This window comes from Artemia sp. Qi Xiang Cuo, chromosome 16 (assembly GCF_049724085.1).
Source record: "Artemia sp. Qi Xiang Cuo chromosome 16, ASM4972408v1, whole genome shotgun sequence".
Taxonomy (NCBI): domain Eukaryota; kingdom Metazoa; phylum Arthropoda; class Branchiopoda; order Anostraca; family Artemiidae; genus Artemia; species Artemia sp. Qi Xiang Cuo.
This window is the reverse complement of record NC_142809.1, coordinates 2,438,482-2,460,313: the sequence shown is the minus strand read 5'-3', so window position 1 is coordinate 2,460,313 and position 21,832 is coordinate 2,438,482. Positions and strand designations below refer to the sequence as shown.

The 21,832-nt window shown below is 34.6% G+C and overlaps 1 protein-coding gene across 1 annotated transcript in view; it reads right to left on the bottom strand.

Moving 5' to 3' along the window:
- LOC148942475 (beta-1,3-galactosyltransferase 1-like) overlaps positions 1-21,533 on the bottom strand; it is a 99,090-nt gene extending 77,557 nt beyond the window's left edge. Inside the window, exon 1 of the mRNA XM_089102121.1 lies at positions 21,364-21,533. The gene's annotated coding sequence lies outside the window, so the exon portion shown is untranslated. The remainder of the gene's footprint in view (positions 1-21,363) is intronic.
- Positions 21,534-21,832: the final 299 nt, after the last annotated feature.

Genomic DNA, 21,832 nt, shown 5'->3' with positions numbered 1-21,832 from the left:
CCAATGGATTCAATGTCGATGCCCCCCCCACCATTCGGCTGAGGTCACGTCCCAGAGCTACTCCTCTCCCCCGTCCTCCCCCGTGAATTTATGGAGCGAGGACGATCAGTTTCGTTTTAACTGTGAGAGAGTTGACATCGGAAACCAAAAAAATGTTCTATATATGTCCATTGTGCATGTACACTCTTGGAAGTTGGACTCAATGTGAGAATTGTACAATTATTGATGACTCTAGTGAAAAGTGTAAATTATATAATCCTTGTAAAGGGCATAGATGCTATGCAGTAAAAATTAAAGGATGTAGTTCACGTCTTCAAGAGGTGTGTGACTCTCACCTTAGCAGGCATCTCTGCTCCAACTTCCACCAGGATAAATGTGGTCAATGGGAGAATACTTATACTGATATGATTGGAAAGAATCCTAAACGTGTTTTTAGTTTATTTCTACGAGATTGGTATCGTTGTGGATTTAAATTATTCTGGGAAGAGGAATCTGATCTACGATTCAACTGTTGGGCTAACAAGACAATTTGGTTTCTACGTCATCGTTGTGACGACACAGCCTACTATGACTATAAACCAAATGATTTTTATTTGGCAGTTACCGAATGTGATTCACCATTTGAAAACACTGTATGTGATATTGCTTCAAATAGACAGATTGAAACTCGTGAATTTCATAATATGAATGCAAATAGTATCATTGACTATACAAAGAGATGTGACATGAGTGAAGTTACATTATATTGTAGAAAATGTGACCCTGAATTTGCAGTCAATCAAGATCAATATACAGTGAATCTAAATGATTTACCGGCATTAGTGGTTCACGACAGTTGCCTATACATCGAAGAAGAAATCTAAAGTGAAGATTTAAAGACATTGTTGTATATATATATTCATTTTATTAATAAACAAATTCACAAACATTTTTTAAGCAATTTACTCTTAGGGCACTGAAATCAATACTGTATAGGTCTGAGAGGATATTTTCCACTAGAAAGTCATTCAGACGAGGATTGTCAGATAAAATCCATGCATTCCACATGTTCTCCTCCTCTTCAACATACTCGGGGAAGTTCTATAAATGTAATAAACAAGATTACTTAATATTTTTCATTATATCCATAATTTTTATGTCGAAAATTCATCAACTAGCTAGATATCTAAATTTAAAATCTGGAAAAAACTTTTTTTTTTCCACAAGAGGATATTTTTCAACTAAAAGTAAAGAGCTGCTACACTAAATCAAAGATGAAAAGAAATGATGGATCGAATAATTGTTCAAACGTAAATTTTCTGTAAACTTATGTCCAATGATATATTAGTTAGAGTGACAAAAACTTTTTTCCACAAGAGGTTATTTTTCAACTAAAAGTAAAGAGCTGCTACACTAAATCAAAGATGAGCAGAAATAATGTCGAATAATTGTTCAAATGCAAATTATCTGTACATTTATATCCAATGATATATTAGTTAGAGTGACAAAAACTTTTTTCCACAAGAGGATATTTTTCAACTAAAAGTAAAGAGGTGCTACACTAAATCAAAGATGAACAGAAATGATAACGAATAATTGTTCAAACGTAAATTTTCTGTAAACTTATGTCCAATGATATATTAGTTAGTGACAAAAAAATTTTTCCACAATAGGTTATTTTTCAACTAAAAGTAAAGAACTGCTACACTAAATCAAAGATGAACAGAAATAATGTCGAAAAATTGTTCAAACGTAAATTTTCTGTAGACTTATTTTTTCCACAAGAGGATATTTTTCAACTAAAAGTAAAGAGCAACTAAACTAAATCAAAGATGAACAGAAATAATAACGAATAATTGTTCAAACGTAAATTTTCTGTAAACTTATGTCCAATGATATATTAGTTACAGTGACAAAAACTTTTTACAGGGGGGGCAGCCCCATTCATATACAGAATAATTTTTGTTCGTCTTAAGTTTTAGTGTTGCTTCTTACTTCCAACTGAAAACTTTTTTTTTTTAATTTGATGTTTTACCTTTTTTTTCAAATAATGCCATTAATATCCATTTGAATAGACCCTCTCTTATCAGTTTAATTCGATTTGAGTACTGGTTCGATTCGAACAGCAAACATTCTTTCTAGTCTTTAGACTTTTCAAGCACAGGAAACTTGATTACGGTATGTAATTTGTAGGGCCGGTTCTGTGGGAGTGTACTAGCTACCACAGACCCAAATGGGCTGAATTCACATTATAGAGTCAAAAGTACACACAAAAAAAACAAATATAATAGTCATTTAAAATCTCCCTTCCCCCCCAAACTCAAAAATTTCTGGGGGAATATATTTTCATCATATTTTAAATATTTTCTTTGGAAAACACACTGAAAAGCCATATTAAGAGCTAAATTTGTGAGTTTTTCACTGACAATTCCTTTTTTAACCTTCATCGAAATCCGGGTTACCACGTTCCTTAGTAAAATATTGGCCCTAATCATGAAAAGTATTAGCCTATTTTTCTATAAAGTCTAAATCTAGTTAGACAAGTCTAGGCCATCAAGCCCATTAGTTCAGACTAATCAGGTGTAATCAGGTGTGCTATAAAAGAAGAAGCAAATTATGATGAACAGTTAGTGGTTATGCATAGAATTCAATGTCTAGCTAAGCATATATGTGAATTGGACGGGGGTTGACAGTCACAAGCCAAGTGACCAATTCTGTGGGGGTGTACTAGCTACCACAGACCCAAATGGGCTGAATTCACATTTTAGAGTTAAAAAGTGCACACAAAAAAAAAGCAAATATAATAGTCATCTAAAATCTCCCTTCCCCCCAAACTCAAAAATTTCTGGGGGAACGTATTTTCAAGGTTTTATTCTAAGTGAACGGTATTGCCTTTCAGGAGTGAGGAGTCGTTCTCATAGGATTGGGAATAAAAGTCAAACTTAAGCACAAAGAGCGAGAAGTTTTAGTGTTGCTTCTTACTTCCAACTGAAAACTTATTTTTTAATTTGATGTTTTACCTTTTTTTCAAATCATGTCATAAATATCCATTTGAATAGACACTCTCTTATCAGTTTAATTCGATTTGAGTACTGGTTCGATTCGAACAGCAAACATTCTTTCTAGTCTTTAGACTTTTCAAGCACAGTAAACTTGATTACGGTATGTAATTTGTAGGACCGGTGATGTTTTCCTTCAAAAAACTTTCTCGTACAGCTAACCGTTGATGTGAAACTATAAAACTAATTCATTTTAAATATTTGCAATTGGAATAAAAAGCAAATTCTGTGGGGGTGTACTAGCTACCACAGACCCAAATGGGCTGAAATCACATTTTAGAGTTAAAAAGTGCACACAAAAAAAAAGAAAAGATAAAAGTCGTTTAAAATCTCCCTCCCCCCCACACTCAAAATATTATGGGGGACCATATTTCCATGGTTTTATTATAAGTGAATGGTCTTAACTTTAAGGAGTGAGGAGTTACTCACATCGGATTGAGCATAAAAGTCAAACTTATGCACAAAGAGCGAGAAGTTTTAGTGTTGCTTCTTACTTCCAACTGAAAACTTATTTTTTAATTTGATGTTTTACCTTTTTTTCAAATCATGTCATAAAAATCCGTTTGAATAGACCCTCTCTTATCAGTTTATTTCGATTTGAGTACTGATTCGATTCGAGCAGCAAACATTCTTTCTAATCTTTAGACTTTTCAAGCACAGTAAACTTGATTACGATATGTAGAATAATTTTTGTTCGTCTTAAGTTTTAGTGTTGCTTCTTACTTCCAACTGAAAACTTATTTTTTTAATTTGATGTTTTACCTTTTTTTTCAAATCATGCCATAAATATACGTTTGAATAGACCCTCTCTTATCAGTTTAATTCGATTTGAGTACCAGTTCGATTCGAACAGCAAACATCCTTTCTAGTCTTTAGACTTTTAAAGCACAGTAAACTTGATTACGGTATGTAACTTGTAGGGCCAGTGGTGTTTTCCTTCAAAAAACTTTCTCGTACAGCTAACCGTTGATGTGAAACTATAAAACTAATTCATTGTAAATATTTGCAATTGGAATAAAAAGCAAATTCTGTGTGGACGTACTAGCTACCACAGACCCAAAAGGGCTGAATTCACATTTTAGAGACAAAAAGTGCACACAAAAAAAAGCAAATATAATAGCAATTTAAAATCTCCCTTCCCCCCAAACTCAAAAATTTCTGAGGGAACATATTTTCATTGTATTTTGAATATTTTCTTTGGAAAAAAAAACTGAAAAGCCATATTAAGATCTAAATTCGTGAGTTTCTTACTGACAATTCATTTTTTTGACAAGCCTTAACCTTGATAGTTGAAGGATATGAATTATAATGAAGGGAACACAGCTTATCGTATTTTACACATTTTTGGATGGAAAACACAATGAAAAGTCATATAATTTGAACTTACATCAAACGTTGGAGAGCATACATTTGAAGAACTATCCATTATTTTTTTTTATCTTGTTCTATATTTCAGCTTATACTGCCTTTTAAACCTTTCAAAACCCTGAAATATACTAACCTAACCGTTATTTATTTACGAAAATTGTGCTAGGTGACGATTTTAGAACAATAATTACCTTCTATTTATCACTTAACACTCGCGGGAATTATCACATAACACTCACGAGGAAAGGATTCAAAACAAAACTTCTTACATCATATAGTGTAATTGTGTCAAACGAGGCATGTTCAGAGCAGATTAAAACCAGAAAAGAAAAGAAACGCATAAAAATAAGAAAAAAAAGGAATTGCAACTAATCATATGCAGAGCGCTAGTGCTGCATAAGTAAAGAACGATGTGGGACAAAATATGTTGTTTTTGGTTTTTTCTACATAGCCGGGCACTTCGTATAGAAGGAGTCACCACAAAAACTTTGAAAAAGGCTCATTTGATTGGAAATTAAAGTGGCTAGTGCCCAAGTCACAGGAGGGGGCGTGAAAACTATGGTTTTTAACTTTGATATGCAAGACTAGAAAGAAAAGTCTTTAGGAGTTGTGGCTGCCCCCTCCCACCCCCCCCTCAACCCTCGCTCTTGAAATCCCCCCACCCCCATTCCCCCAAACTCAAATTTTCTAGAGGATTTTAAAATCCCCCTTCCCCCCAAACTCAAAAATTTCTAGGAACGTATTTTCATCATATTTAAATATTTTCATTGGAAAACCTGCTTGCCGAAGCGCTAGTGCTGCCTAAGTAAAGAACGATGTGGGCACAATATGTTGTTTTTGGTTTTTTCTTCATAGTCGGGCACTTCGTATAGAAGGAGTCGTCACAGAAACTTTGAAAAGGGCTCATTTGATTGGAAATTAAAGTGGCTAGTGCCCAATTCACAGGAGGGGGCGTGAAAACTATGGTTTTTAACTTTGGTATGCAAGACTAGAAAGAAAAGTCTTTAGGAGTGGGGCTGCCCCCCGCATCAACCCTCGTTCTTGAAATGCCCCCACCCCCTTCCCCCCAAACTCTAATTTTCCAGAGGATTTTAAAATCCCCCTTCCCCTAAACTCAAAAATTTCTAGGAACGTATCTTCATCATATTTAAATATTTTCGATGGAAAACCTAGCTAGTACGTATTTTCATCGTATTTTAAATATTTTCGTTGGAAAACACACTGAAAAGCCATATTAAGAGCTATATTTGTGAGGTTAGGTTAGGTTAGGTCTAGGAATAACAGGTTAGGTTAGGTTAGATTAGGTTAAGTGGCCGGTCACTATTTCGATTTCGAAACAATTTTATTGAATAATTACAACAACAACAATATATTTGTGAGGTTAGGTTAGGTTAGGTCTAGGGGTAGCAGGTTAGGTTAGGTTAGATTAGGTTAAGTGGCCGGTCACTTAACCTAATCTAACCTAACCTAACCTGCTACCCCTAGACCTAACCTAACCTAACCTCACAAATATATTGTTGTTGTTGTAATTATTCAATAAAATTGTTTCAAAATCGAAATAGCGGCCGGTCACTTAACCTAATCTAACCTAACGTAACCTGCTATTCCTAGACCTAACCTAACCTCACAAATATAGCTCTTAATATGGCTTTTCAGTGTGTTTTCCAACGCAAATATTTAAAATACGATGAAAATACGTACAAGCTACTAAAGTTCCGTTTTTTTATAGTTTCGGCAAGCAGGTTTTCCATCGAAAATATTTAAATATGATGAAGATACGTTCCTAGAAATTTTTGAGTTTGGGGGAAAGGGGGATTTTAAAATCCTCTGGAAAATTAGAGTTTGGGGAAAAGGGGGTGGGAGGATTTCAAGAGCGAGGGTTGAGGCGGGGGGCAGCCCCACACCTAAAGACTTTTCTTTCCAGTCTTGCATAACATAGTTAAAAACCGTAGTTTTCACGCCCCCTTCTATGAATTGGGCGCTATCCACTTTAATTTCCAATCAAATGATCCCTTTTCAAAGTTTCTGTGACGACTCCTTCTATACGAAGTGCCCGACTATGAAGAAAAAACCAAAAACAACATATTGTGCCCACATCGTTCTATACTTAGGCAGCACTAGCGCTTCGGCAAGCAGGTTTTCCAATGAAAATATTTAAATATGACGAAAATACGTTCCTAGAAAATTTTGAGTTTGGGGGGAAGGGGGATTTTAAAATCCTCTGGAAAATTTGAGTTTGGGGGAATGGGGGTGGGGAGATTTCAAGAGCGAGGGTTGAGGTGGGGGGGTGGGGGTGGGAGGTGGGGCAGCCCCAACTCCTAAAGACTTTTCATTCTAGTCTTGCATATCAAAGATAAAAACCATAGTTTTCACGCCCCCTCCTGTGAATTGGGCGCTAGCCACTTTAATTTCCAATCAAATGAGCCTTTTTCAAAGTTTCTGTGACGAATCCTTCTATACAAAGTGCCCGGCTATGTAGAAAAAACCAAAAACAACATATTGTGTCCCACATCGTTCTTTACTTAGGCAGCACTAGCGCTCTGCATATGATTAGTTGCAATTCCTTTTTTTCTTATTTTTATGCATTTCTGTTTTTTTCTGGTTTTAATCTACATTGAACATGCCTCGTTTGACACAATTAGACTATATGATGTAAGAAGTATTTTTTTGAATTCTTTCTTCGTGAGTGTTATGTGATAATGTCCGCGAGTGTTAAGTGATAAATAGAAGGTAATTATTGTTCTAAAATCGTCACCTAGCATGATTTCGTAAATAAATAACCGTTAGGTTAGTATATTTCAGGGTTTTGAAAGGTTTAAAAGTCAGTATAAGCTGAAATATAGAACAAGATAAAAAAATAATGGATAGTTCTTCAAATGTATCCTCTCCAACGTTTGATGTAAGTTCAAATAATATGACTTTTCAGTGTGTTTTCCAACCAAAAATATGTAAAATACGATGAACTATGTTCCCTTGATTATAATTCATATCTTTCTATTAGGGGGATTAAGGCTTGGCTAAAAAAGGAATTGTCAGTGAAAACTCACAAATTTAGCTCTTAATATGACTTTTCAGTGTGTTTTTCCAAAGAAAATATTCAAAATACAATGAAAATATGTGCCCCCAGAAATTTTTGAGTTTTGGGGGGAAGGGAGATTTTAAATTGCTATTATATTTGCTTTTTTTGTGCATGTTTTGTCTCTAAAATGTGAATTCAGCCCTTCTGGGTCTGTGGTAGCTAGTACGTTCACACAGAATTTACTTTTTATTCCAATTGCAAATATTTGAAATGAATTAGTTTTATAGTTTTACATCAACGGTTAGCTGTACGAGAGTCTTTTGAAGGAAAACACCACCGGTCCTACAAATTACATACCGTAATCAAGTTTATTGTGCTTGAAAAGTCTAAAGACTAGAAAGGATGTTTGCTGTTCGAATCGAACCGGTACTCAAATCGAATTAAACTGATAAGAGAGGGTCTATTCAAACGTATATTTATGGCATGATTTGAAAAAAAAGGTAAAACATCAAATTAAAAAATAAGTTTTCAGTTGGAAATAAGAAGCAACACTAAAACTTAAGACGAAAAAAAAATATTCTACATAGTGTAATCAAATTTAGTGTGCTTGAAAAGTCTAAGTACTAGAAAGAATGTTTGCTGTTCGAATCGTACCAATACTCAAATCCAATTAAACTAATAAGAGAGGGTCTATTCAAATGGATATGTATGACATGATTTGAAAAAAAAAGGTAAGACATCAAATTAAAAAATAAGTTTTCAGTTGGAAGTAAGAAGCAACACTAAAACTTCTCGCTCTTTGCGATTAAGTTTGACTTTTATTCCCAATCCTATGAGAACGACTCCTCACTCCTGAAAGGCAAGACCGTTCACTTAGAATAAAACCTTGAAAATACGTTCCCCCAGAAGTTTTTGAGTTTGTGGGGGGGGAGGGAGATTTTAAATTGCTATTATATTTGCTTTTTTGTGTGCACTTTTTAACTCTAAAATGTGAATTCAGCCCATTTGGGTCTGTGGTAGCTAGTACACCCCCACAGAATTTGCTTTTTATTCCAATTGCAAATATTTAAAATGAATTAGTCTTATAGTTTCACATCAACGGTTAGCTGTATGAGAAAGTTTTTTGAAGGAAAACACCACCGGCCCTACAAATTACATATCGTAATCATGTTTACTGTGCTTGAAAAGTCTAAAGACTAGAAAGAATGTTTGCTGTTCGAATCGAACCGATACTCAAATCGAATTAAACTGATAAGAGAGGGTCTATTCAAACGGATATTTATGACATAATTTGAAAAAAAGGTAAAACATCAAATTAAAAAATCAGTTTTCAGTTGGAATTAAGAAGAACCAATAGCAATTTTCTTTCTTGGTGAATATGTATTAATTTTAGTCTAAAGCTGATTTGAGTAACTCCTCACTCCTGAAAGGCAAGACCATTCACTTTGAATAAAACCACGGAAAAACGTTCACCAAGAAATTTTGAGTTTGGGGGGAAGGGAGATTTTAAACGACTATTATATTTGCTTTTTTTTGTGCACTTTTTAACTCTAAAATGTGAATTCAGCCCATTTGGGTCTGTGGTAGCTAGTACACCCCCACAGAATTTGCTTTTTATTCCAATTGCAAATATTTAAAATGAATTAGTTTTATAGTTTCACATCAACGGTTAGCTGTATGAGAAAGTTTTTTGAAGGAAAACATCACCGGCCCTACAAATTACATACCGTAATCAAGTTTACTGTGCTTGAAAAGTCTAAAGACTAGAAAGAATGTTTGCTGTTCGAATCGAACCGATACTCAAATCGAATTAAACTGATAATAGAGGGTCTATTCAAACGGATATTTATGACATAATTTGAAAAAAAGGTAAAACATCAAATTAAAAAATCAGTTTTCAGTTGGAAGTAAGAAGCAACACTAAAACTTCTCGCTCTTTGCGCTTAAGTTTGACTTTTATTCCCAATCCTATGAGAACGACTCCTCACTCCTGAAAGGCAAGACCGTTCACTTAGAATAAAACCTTGAAAATACGTTCCCCCAGAAGTTTTTGAGTTTGTGGGGGGGGAGGGAGATTTTAAATTGCTATTATATTTGCTTTTTTTGTGTGCACTTTTTAACTCTAAAATGTGAATTCAGCCCATTTGGGTCTGTGGTAGCTAGTACACCCCCATAGAATTTGCTTTTTATTCCAATTGCAAATATTTAAAATGAATTAGTCTTATAGTTTCACATCAACGGTTAGCTGTACGAGAAAGTTTTTGAAGGAAAACACCACCGGCCCTACAAATTACATATCGTAATCAAGTTTACTGTGCTTGAAAAGTCTAAAGACTAGAAAGAATGTTTGCTGTTCGAATCGAACCGATACTCAAATCGAATTAAACTGATAAGAGAGGGTCTATTCAAACGGATATTTATGACATAATTTGAAAAAAGGTAAAACATCAAATTAAAAAATCAGTTTTCAGTTGGAAGTAAGAAGCAACACTAAAACTTCTCGCTCTTTGCGCTTAAGTTTGACTTTTATTCCCAATCCTATGAGAACGACTCCTCACTCCTGAAAGGCAATACCGTTCACTTAGAATAAAACCTTGAAAATACGTTCCCCCAGAAATTTTTGAGTTTGAGGGGAAGGGAGATTTTAAATGACTATTATATTTGCTTTTTTTTGTGCACTTTTTGACTCTAAAATGTGAATTCAGCCCATTTGGGTCTGTGGTAGCTAGTACACCCCCACAGAATTTGCTTTTTATTCCAATTGCAAATATTTAAAATGAATTAGTTTTATAGTTTCACATCAACGGTTAGCTGTACGAGAAAGTTTTTTGAAGGAAAACACCACCGGCCCTACAAATTACATACCGTAATCAAGTTTACTGTGCTTGAAAAGTCTAAAGACTAGAAAGAATGTTTGCTGTTCGAATCGAACCGATACTCAAATCGAATTAAACTGATAAGAGAGGGTCTATTCAAACGGATATTTATGACATAATTTTAAAAAAAGGTAAAATATAAAATAAAAAAATAATTTTTCAGTTGTAATTAAGAAGAAACACTAAAACTTCTCGCTCTTTGCGCATAAGTTTGACTTTTATTCCCAATCCTATGTGAACGACTCCTCACTCCTGAAAGGCAAGACCGTTCACTTAGAATAAAACCATGAAAATACGTTCCCCCAGAAATTTTTGAGTTTGGGGGAAGGGAGATTTTAAATGACTATTATATTTGCTTTTTTTGTGTGCACTTTTTGAATCTAAAATGTGAATTCAGCCCATTTAGGGCTGTGGTAGCTAGTACGCTCACACAGAATTTTCTTTTCATTCCAATTGTAAATATTTAAAATGAATTAGTTTTATAGTTTCACATCAACGGTTAGCTGTACGAGAAATTTTTTTGAAGGAAAACACCACCGGCCCTTCAAATTACATACCGTAATCAAGTTTATTGTGCTTGAAAAGTCTAAAGACTAGTAAGGATGTTTGCTGCTCGAATCGAACTGGTACTCAAATCGAATTAAACTGATAAGAGAGGGTCTATTCAAACATATATTTATAACATGATTTGAAAAAAGGTAAAACATCAAATTAAAAAATATGTTTTCAGTTGGAAGTAAGAAGAAACACTAAAACTTTTCGCTCTTTGCGCTTAAGTTTTACTTTTATTCCCAATCCTATGATAACGACTCCTCACTCCTGAAAGGCAATATCACTCACTTAGAATAAAATCATGAAAATACGTTCCCCCTGAAATTTTTGAGTTTGGGGGAGAGGAAGATTTTAAATGACTATTATATTTGCCTTTTTTTTTTGTGCACTTTTTGAATTTAAAATGTGAATTCAGCCCAATTGGGTCTGTGGTAGCTAGTACACCCCCACAGAATTGGTCACTTGACTTGTGACTGTCAACTCCCGTCCAATTCACATGTATGCTTATCTAGACATTGATTTCTATGCATAACCACTAACTGTTCATCATAATTTGCTTCTTCTTTTATAGCACACCTGATTAGTCTGAACTAATGGGCTTGATGACCTAGACTTGTCTAACTAGATTTAGACTTTATAGAAAAATAGGCTAATACTTTTCATGATTAGGGCCAATATTTTACTAAGGAACGTGGTAACCCGGATTTCGATGAAGGTTAAAAAAGGAATTGTCAGTGAAAAACTCACAAATTTAGCTCTTAATATGGCTTTTCAGTGTGTTTTCCAAAGAAAATATTTAAAATATGATGAAAATATGTTCCCCCAGAAATTTTTGAGTTTGGGGGGGAAGAGAGATTTTAAATGACTTTTATATTTGTTTTTTTGTGTGTACTTTTTGACTCTATAATGTGAATTCAGCCCATTTGGGTCTGTGGTAGCTAGTACACTCCCACAGAAACGGCCCTACAAATTACAAACCGTAGTCAAGTTTACTGTGCTTGAAAAGTCTAAAGACTAGAAAGAATGTTTGCTGTTCGAATCGAACCAGTACTCAAATCGAATTAAACTGATAAGAGAGGGTCTATTCAAATGGATATTTATGGCATGATTTGAAAAAAAAGGAAAAACATCAAATTAAAAATAAGTTTTCAGTTGGAAGTAAGAAGCAAAGCTAAAACTTAAGACGAACAAATATTATTCTGTATATAAATAGGGCTGCCCCCTGTAAAGTTTTATTTACTGAAAATAATACATCTTTGGACATAAGTTTACAGAAAATTCAAGTTTGAACAGTTATTTGATATTATTTCTGTTTATCTTTGATTTAGTGTAGCAGCTCTTTACTTTTAGTTGAAAAATATATTCTTGTGGAAAAAATAAGTCTACAGAAAATTTACGTTTGAAAAATTATTCGACATTATTTCTGTTCATCTTTGATTCAGTATTGCAGCTCTTTACTTTTAATTGAAAAATTACATCTTGTGGAAAAAAAGTTTTTGTCATTCTAACAAATATATCATTAGGTATATCTCTACAGGAATTTAACGATTGAAAGATTGATCTTTATTATCTCTGTTATGTCTTTATTTAGTTCTGTGTCTCTTTAATTTTAATTGAGAAATATTATTTTGTGAAAAAAAGTTTTTGACACTACAACATTTGTATTAGGATATAAGAATGCAGAAAATTTACGTTTGAAAAGATTTTCTACATTATTTCTGTTCATCTTTGATTTAGTTTAGCAGCTCTTTACTTTTAGTTGAAAAATAACCTCTTGTGGTAAAAAGTCTTTGTCACTCTTAAATATATCATTGGAAATAAGTTTACAGAAAATTTACGTTTGAACAATTATTCGTTATTATTTCTGTTCATCTTTGATTTAGTGCCGCAGCTCTTTACTTTTAGTTGAAAAATAACCTCCTGTTGAAAAAAGTTTTTGTAACTCTAAATAATATATAATTGGACAAAAGTTTACGGAAGATTTACGTTTGAACAATTATTCGATCCATCATTTCTGTTTATCTTTGATTTAGTGTAGCAGCTCTTTACTTTTAGTTGAAAAATATCCTCTTGTGGAAAAAAAAAAGTTTTTTCCAGATTTTAAATTTAGATATCTAGCTAGTTGATGAATTTTCGACATAAAAATTATGGATATAATGAAAAATATTAAGTAATCTTGTTTATTACATTTATAGAACTTCCCCGAGTATGCTCAAGAGGAGGAGAACATGTGGAATGCATGGATTGTATCTGACAATCCTCGTCTGAACGACTTTCTAGTGGAAAATATCCTCTCAGACCTATACAGTATTGATTTCAGTGCCCTAAGAGTAAAGTGCTTAAAAAATGTTTGTGAATTTGTTTATTAATAAAATGCATATATATATACAACAATGTCTTTAAATCTTCACTTTAGATTTCTTCATCGGTGTATAGGCAACTGCCGTGAACCATTAATGCCAGCAGATTATTTGAATTCACTGTATATTGATCTTGATTGGCTGCAAAGTCAGGGTCACATTTTCTGCAGTATAATGTAACTTCACTCTTGTCATATCTCTTTGTATAGTCAATGATACTATTTAAATTCATATTGTGAAGTTCACGTGTTTCAATTTGTCAATTTAAAGCAATATCATATACAATGTTTTCGAAATGTGAATCACATTTGGTAACTACCAAATAAAATTCACTTGGTTTATAGTCATAATAGACAGTGTCGTCACAACGATGACGTAGAATCCAAATTGTCTTGTTACCCCAACAGTTGAATCGTAGACCAGATTCCTCTTCCCAAAATAATTTAAATCCACGACGATACCAATCTCGTAGAAATAAACTAAAATCACGTTTAGGATTCTTTCCAATCATAGCGGTGTAAGTATTCTCCCACTGAACATATTTATCATAGGGACAATTGGAGCACAGGTGCCCTCTAGGGTGAGAGTCACACACCTCCTCAAGACATGAATTACATCCTTTAATTTGTACTGCATAGCCTCTATGTAATTTACAAGGATTACATAATTTGCACTTTTCACTATAGTCATAAATAATTGCGCAATTCTCACATTGAGTCCAACTTCCAAGAGTGTACATGCACAATGGACATGTATAGAAAATTTTTTTGGTTTCTGATGCCAACTCTCTCACAATCAGAACGAAACTGATCGGCCTCGCTCGATAAATTCAAGGGGGAGGACGGGGGTGAGGAGTAGCTCTGTGACGTGACCTCAGCCGAATGGTGGGGGGGGGGCATCGACATTGAATCCATTGGCAATGTTTTCAAAAGTATATCCACAATATGATTCTGCTTTGTTCCAATTAATATATCAATAAAATGACTATAAGCATTTGAATCACATTTTAAAAGTTTAATACCATAGTCCATTGGGGGGGAATCAGTCCTCATTATATTGTCAAGAGTTTCCTGACAAAAGAATATCCTGCGTTTAAGAGACAACTCGAGAAAATCATCATCCAAAATCAAATGTTTTTCCATAAACACTAGATTTCATCTAATTCTCTCTTTCTCAAATTTATTCTTTTTTCAATCCTTTCACTCTGACTGCTGACTCTAGACTGACCCTGATTCGTTAGCCCTAACCAGAAAAGAAAGGGTACATTTTCGATTTCGAAACAATTTTATTGAATAATTACAACAATAATACTAAGTATGTACAATTAGCGATACAGTTTATTGTCTTCGATATGTTTCACCAATGCACTTAAAGCACATTGAAGTCTATTGACGTGTGCTATATCAACTTTTGCGGCGAAATATAATTGATCCTCCATTTTAAATTTGCTCAAGGATATCACATATCTTGCATATACTTCATCCCATTCCAGACAAAGACGTGATCCTCTCGTAATTTCCACCGCAATGTTTGGTGCTCTTGTATTATTGCCATCAACTCCACTATCAACTTCTAATAGGGTAAACATTCCACTCGTCATCAACACACAAATATATATATCCAAATGAGTAAAGTCAAACTGTTCTTCTTCTCACCCCTTTGAATTCTATTCACAGACTAATAAAAACTATAGCAAAAATCCTTTCCTCATATACCCTCCGCCGCTAATATGTAAACTGACTCGCTGATTGGCTGAGAAGGAAACACGTGACATAAACTTGCTCCTGACACGAGTTTATCGGATCAACCTATTTTGCACCCCCCCCCCCCTAAGAAAAATCCTTGATCCACCCCTGATCTGTTTTAAATTAGGGGAATTTAGATTACAATAAAGGATCTAACTTAATCCATTAGTATCATCTACTAGAAAAATGCCAGCGTTTGGAATTTGCAGAAGACGAAGATATTTTGCAATTACAGGTAGGGTTGCTGTTTTTATGCCCTAATTTGAATTAGGGAATAGTAAACACACCAAAAACCAATCAAACTAAATATATATGGTAAGCCTTTAGGCCTTACACTTACCCAAATGATTTTATCACAGTCTGAAAGAAAGTGGGTAGGAATTAATTTAGGGAAAGGATAGCTACGTACAAATAGTAATATTCCGCCTCCCTCTTTACCTAAGAGGGGGTCAAAAGAACAACGATATAATGGTTATTAATTTCCAATAGATCAGGATTCCATACTTGGACCTCTGTTATGGCAATTATATCAATTTTGTGTACTTGAGATTGGACCTTTTGTTCAGTCACTTTGTCGAAATTCAGGCTTTCGGGGTTCGTAACAGAGAACTTGGGAAAATAAAACGATTACTAAAATGATCAGTTTTTTGTAGGGAGTGAAGGGAACGTGAAACTAATGGTGTTGTCTTTTTTTAGGATTAAAAATAGAAGTCCACCGTATCCCTCCCCCGGAAAACTCCCCACAGCAGAAAATCACAGCAGAAAACTCATCACAGCAAAACTGACATCACTCTTAAGGAGTTTCAGACTCTTTAAAATTTCCTGCAAATTTATTTTCAAAATAACGTTCTATTATTAACACCAATGAAAATAGTAATTACCATTCCTGAAACAGCTATACATGACAATATTTCCTCAATAGGGATTTTAAAAATGAAATACATTTTTAAACTTTTGGTTGCTGTGGGCTGTTTTGACCTTTTTTAGGCCCTTTAAGGGCTCAAAATGGAATTTTCCTAGAAGCAATTACTGAATTTGGAAAGGGCATACAAAAGTCATCAAGTGATGTATTCACTTCCTTCCCAGCTAAACTATGAACACGTATAGATTTAACGGTGGTCGTATAAACTTAGGAGGGGGTTCATTGGATTGGAAATCAAAAGTTGAAGAGCCATTTTTAAGAATCAAATTTATCAGAGGGCAGCCATACACCCCCTCACGTCATATTTTCTCCCAATGCATCCAATAGAAATTCTGAGAGAGACATTTGTTCAAAAATAGTCCAAAGATCTCATAACACGGTCTTTGGGGCTGACACAACCCCCCAGAGTATGGGGATAAAGGTTTTAAGCTATGCCCTGGGGTATGTAAGGTTTTTATGAAGAGGTGGTCTTGTGAACTTTAGAGGAGGCTTATTTGATTGGAAATTAATACTTCTCGTTCCATTTTAAGAGTCAACCGTGATGGAGAGAAAGTAGTCCCCCCATCCATCTCCCTGATATCCTCTTTTCCCCAAACACATTCGATCGAAATTGTGAGACGGCCATTTTGTAGCCAATAGTCGAAAGAGAAAATAACAATGTCTTCAGTAATCAAATATAAGAAATATTTAGGCGGATGTTGAACTAAATCAAAACAAACTATTAGCATGTGAACTCTCAAAAAGGTGACAAAGCAATATCTCAAGAACAAATTATATCATTAAGTTAGATCTTTAAGAGTAACTTTTGGGGGATTTTGAACTAGCCAAAAGGCACTATGCGCATACTTTTAGTACTACAACTACAGTTATTGTAACTAATGAAGCTAAGAGTATTAAGGTAAAACTTCTAGGAAGTGTTTAGAGGGCGTTCCAATTAAACGAAAAAACTGTATGCATGCAGGTTTTCAAAAAGGTACATAAGCAATATCATAGGCAGCACCACTCTATAATAGTTAGAAATATCATTGAAACATCTGAAAAAGCTAATTCGATTCAAAATTAAATGTTATACGGTACTTTCTAAGAGTAAAAAGAGATTGGAGGGCAATCAGCCCGTCTCTCATGCCGATTTATTTCCCAAACAAATCTAGTCAAAATTTTGAGACAACTATTTTCTTCAGCATAGTAGAATGGTCCAGCAACTATGTCTTTAGGTATTTTGGGCATGTCAAACCCCCAAAATTATGCCAAACTATGGATTCTTATAGAAAAAAACTGAAGATACAAAATATTTTTTTTTTCATGAAAATGACTTTGTCAATAAAAAACAAACAGAAATTCATCTAAAAAAAACTTTTTCCACAAAAAAAGCTTTTCAAAGAAAAGCTAAAAGCTAAACTATGAACACGTATAAATTTACCCATTTCAGGGTAGGTATTTGAGAATTAGAGGGTTGTAGTAAAGTAAATTTCTGAATGAAATGAATGGTATATTTGGATTCAGGGTAAATTGCTGGTTCTAAAATTGCTATTTCTTATCTATCTCCAAAATCAGTGAATCGAAAAATTTACCGCTAAAAACACCTTCCCATGAGCAAAATCTTGGGAGGGGGAACGTGACAAGGGCGCCAATAAACAAAATCTCGTAGGAGGACAATGTGACAAGGGCGGCAATAATTGACCAACTAGACAAATTTATTTTTTAAAAAGATTGAAAAAAAAACAGGGAATGAGGGCACCAGAAAAATCTGGGGGGGGGGGAGGGGTGGTTCAAACTTACTTCTATAGTTACAATGGTAAATTTTCCGCAGTTCATATTATTGACTTACGAATAAAGTAAACATACCACTCGATACCTTTTGTAATGCTCTTTCCAAATACAATAATCATTTTTGCCGCAATCACCCCTAGGGGGGGGGGTAAAATTTATTTCTGATGCAAATGAGAGGTAAGTTTAAACTTTAACCCCCCCCCCACAACCCTCAGAGCAAGGGTTGTAAGTTATGCCCTGTGGGGATATAAGGTTTTTTAAAGAAACGGTGGTCGTATAAACCTCAGAGGGGGCTCATTTGATTGGTAATCAGAAATTCTACTGGCCTTTTTAACAGTCAAAAGTGATTAGAATTCATCCAGCCCCCCCCCCCATACACAATCATTTCCCGAAACACATTCAATCACAATTCTTGAGATAGGCATTTTGTCCAATGTGGTTGAAAGGTTCAGAAATTATGTATTTAAGGATAACTCGCCCTCCCCTCCCCTATAGCCCTCAGGTCAGGGGTTGTAAGTTACGCCCTGGGGGCATATAACGTTTTTATAGAAATGGTGGTCGTATGAACTTCAAAGAGGGCTCATTGGATTGGTAATCAGAAGTTAGAGTGTTCTTTTTAAGAGTCAGTGATCAGAAGGCAAATAGCCCCCCCCCCCTCCCACACACACACGTCGTATTTTCCAGAAACGCATCTGATAGAAATTTTAAGATGGCCATTTGTTGTCGTAGAAACGTCGAAAAGGGCTTAGTCGGTTGGTAATTGAAAGGGCTAGTGCCATCTTTAATAGTCAAAAGTGACTGTGGGGGGGGGGGGGGGGGTTGGAGGGCAACCCCCCCCCCCACCTCTCCCAAGCCAAACCATTTAATTTTCCAAAACAATTTCAGTCAAAATTTCGAGATAGTTACTTTGTTTGACGTAGTTTAAAAGTCCAAAAATTATGTCTTTGAAGATGAAAACCCCCTCACAGTCCTCAGGGCAAGGGATATAAGGTTTTTATGGAAACGGTGGTCGTGTAAACTTAGAAGGGGGTTCATCGGATTGAAAATCAAAAGTTGAAGAGCTATTTTTACGAATCAAATTTATCGGAGGACAGCCATACACCCCCCCACGTCATATTTTCCCCCAATGCATCCGATAGAAAATTTAAGATAGCCATTTGTTCAAAAATAGTCCAAAGATCTCATAACACGGCCTTTGGGGTTGACACAACCCCCCAAAGTATGGGGATAAGGGTTTTAAGTTATGCCCCGGGGGGTGTAAGGTTTTTATGAAGAGGTGGTCTTGTGACCTTTAAAGGAGGCTCATTTGATTGGAAATTCATACTTCTCGTTCCATTTTAAGAGTCAAGCGTGATGGAGAGAAAGTAGTCCCCCCCCCTCTCCCTGATATCCTGTTTTCCCTAAACACACTCGATCGAAATTGTGAGACGGCCATTTTGTAGCCAATAGTCCAAAGAGAATATGACAATGTCTTCAGTAGCCTAATCAAATTTAAGAAATATTTAGGCGGACGTCGAACTAAATCAAAACAAAATATAAGCATGTGAACTCTCAAAAAGGTGACAAAGCAATATCTCAAGAACAAATTATATCATTAAGTTAGATCTTTAAGAGTAAGTTTTGGGGGAATTAGAACGAGCCAGAAGGCACTATGTGTATACTTTTAGTGCTACAACAACAGTTACTGTAACTAATGACGCTTATAGCATTAATGTAAAACTTCTAGGAAGTGTTTAGGGGACGTTCCAATTAAACGATAAAACTGTATGCATGCAGGTTTTCAAAATAGTATATAAGCAATATCATAGGCAGCACCACTCTGTAATAGTTAGAAATATCTTTGAAACATTTAAAGAAGCTAATTCGATTGAAAATTAAAAGTTCTAGGGTCTTTTCTAAGAGTAAAAAGACATTGGAGGGCGATCAGCCCGTCTCTCAAGCCGATTTATTTCCCAAACACATCTAGTCGAAATTTTGAGACAACTATTTTGTTCAGCATAGTAGAATGGTCCAGCAACTATGTCTTTGGGGATTTTGGGCATGTCAAACCCCCACAATTATGCAAAACTATGGATTCTTATAGAAAAAAAAAGATACAAAATATTTTTTTTTTCATGAAAATGACTTTGTCAATAAAAAACGAACAGAAATTCATCTAAAAAAAACTTTTTCCACAAAAAAAGCTTTTCAAAGAAAAGTAAAGAGCTCCATTCAGCAAAAAATAGGCAGAAATGAAGTTAAGTAATCATCCAAACGTAAAACTACCACAAACCACTATCAATAAATAAATAAAACTTCAAATGAACAGAAATTAGAATAAATAGCCAAGTCAAACTAGAAACGAGCAAAAATTAACATTAGTACGGCTGAGAACCCCCATGCCTTCTCAAGATCAGAACATAATTTGTGCTTTACTGAAAACAAAATAAGGCCTATGTTTATGGTTCTTTTTTAGTTAAATAAGTAAAAAACTTTTTTTACTCTCTTTTTTACCCATTTTTTTTTATTTTAAGGAATAAATACCAGTATAGGTAAATTAAACTGACTATCTAGACTACGGTTTTTTTTTGTTTTTTTTTTTTTTTTTTGTGTTAGTAAAACCTAAATTATGTTCTGGTCTTCAGAAGGTATGGGGTTTGTCAGCCCTAGTATTGTTAATTTTCGCTCGTTTTGAGTTTGACTCGGCTATTTATTATAATTTCCGTTTATTTTGAGTTTCATTTAATTGTGGGTGCCCATGTATAGGGGTGGGATAGAATTCATTTGCGTCAAAAGTGATGGTACAATCCCTTTATATGGGCCTATCTAAACAAGTCCAACAAGAGACGCTTTGAAAAAACCCGTTTCTACAAGACTATTCAAGACCCTGCTGAGAGAGATACCTTGTTTAGCGTTGTTTTAATATATTTATAGCGTTGTTCTTCGTTGTTGAGATTGGGAACATGTTCTTAAGTTAGGCTAGGTTACTTATTTAATGTATACAATTTTTTGCCCCCTATCTCCCCACCACCGAATGTGCAAATATATATCCTAAATTTGTTTAAAAACTATTATATAGTCATCCTATTTTATTTTATTTCATTAGCATTACCCAAACTTGACTTTTTAGAAAGGACCATATAAAGGGATTGTACCAAAGTGATCATTATATTCGGAAAGAGCATAAAGAAAAAGACATCGGGTGATACGTTCACTTTATTCGTGTCAATAATATGAACAGCGAAATATTTAACAAATTTGTTTCTTAGCTACCTGAATGGGCCCTAGTCTGTTAATGTTGGTTAATTTTCCGTGGTAAATTTCTATCAAATCATATTATTGAGTTAGGAATAAAGTGAATACACCATTCGATGCCTTTTTTTATGCTGATTACGAATATAATAATCATTTCTATCGGAAATGAATTTCAGCCCGTGTCAAACTTACAACCCGTGTCAAAAGTTTAAACTTACCTCTCATTTACATCAGAAATAAAATTTAGCCCCCCCCCCCCCTAATGTGCAAATATGTACCTTCAATTGGTATATATAGAGGTGGGAGTAAATATATTTCCGACAAAAATGATTAGCCTATTATATTTGGAAAAAGCATAAAAAAAGGCATCGAGTGGTATATTCACTTTATTCGTAAGTCAATAATATGATTTGGTAAAAATTTACCAAAAACTTATCCTCTAGATTTTAAAAAAAAAATTATAAAGTAGAAGAACATACCTGAATTTTTAGATAATTTTTCTCCTCTTCATTTCACAAGGTAATAAGTCAAATAAAATAGTAACAGATCCTTGTCCAGTCAGTACGAACGAGAAGACAGTAAATAGATTCGCTCCGGGCTGACGCCTAGCTGTTGGACTACTTTTACATCATCAGGCAAAGCGCGGCGGAGGCAATCCAGAAAGAAAACGCAAATCCTTACAAAATGAAATCTGAACCATATTGTAAATAAAGGATAACAAAGATAAGATATAAATTGGCTGATAGTCAATGATGATGCTTTATTTATGGACAACTAAGCTCTAGGAATTACGGATGCCAGGGGGAGTGGCTGCAAATATTCTTCCAGAGGTACACAGTGTTGTAGTGCTAGAAAAAAACACTTTTAATTAATTGAGAACCTACGAAGTATTATTTTCCCTCCCCCCCAGTGTGAGTTGTGCCTATGCATACGTTTAGTGAAGTTGAG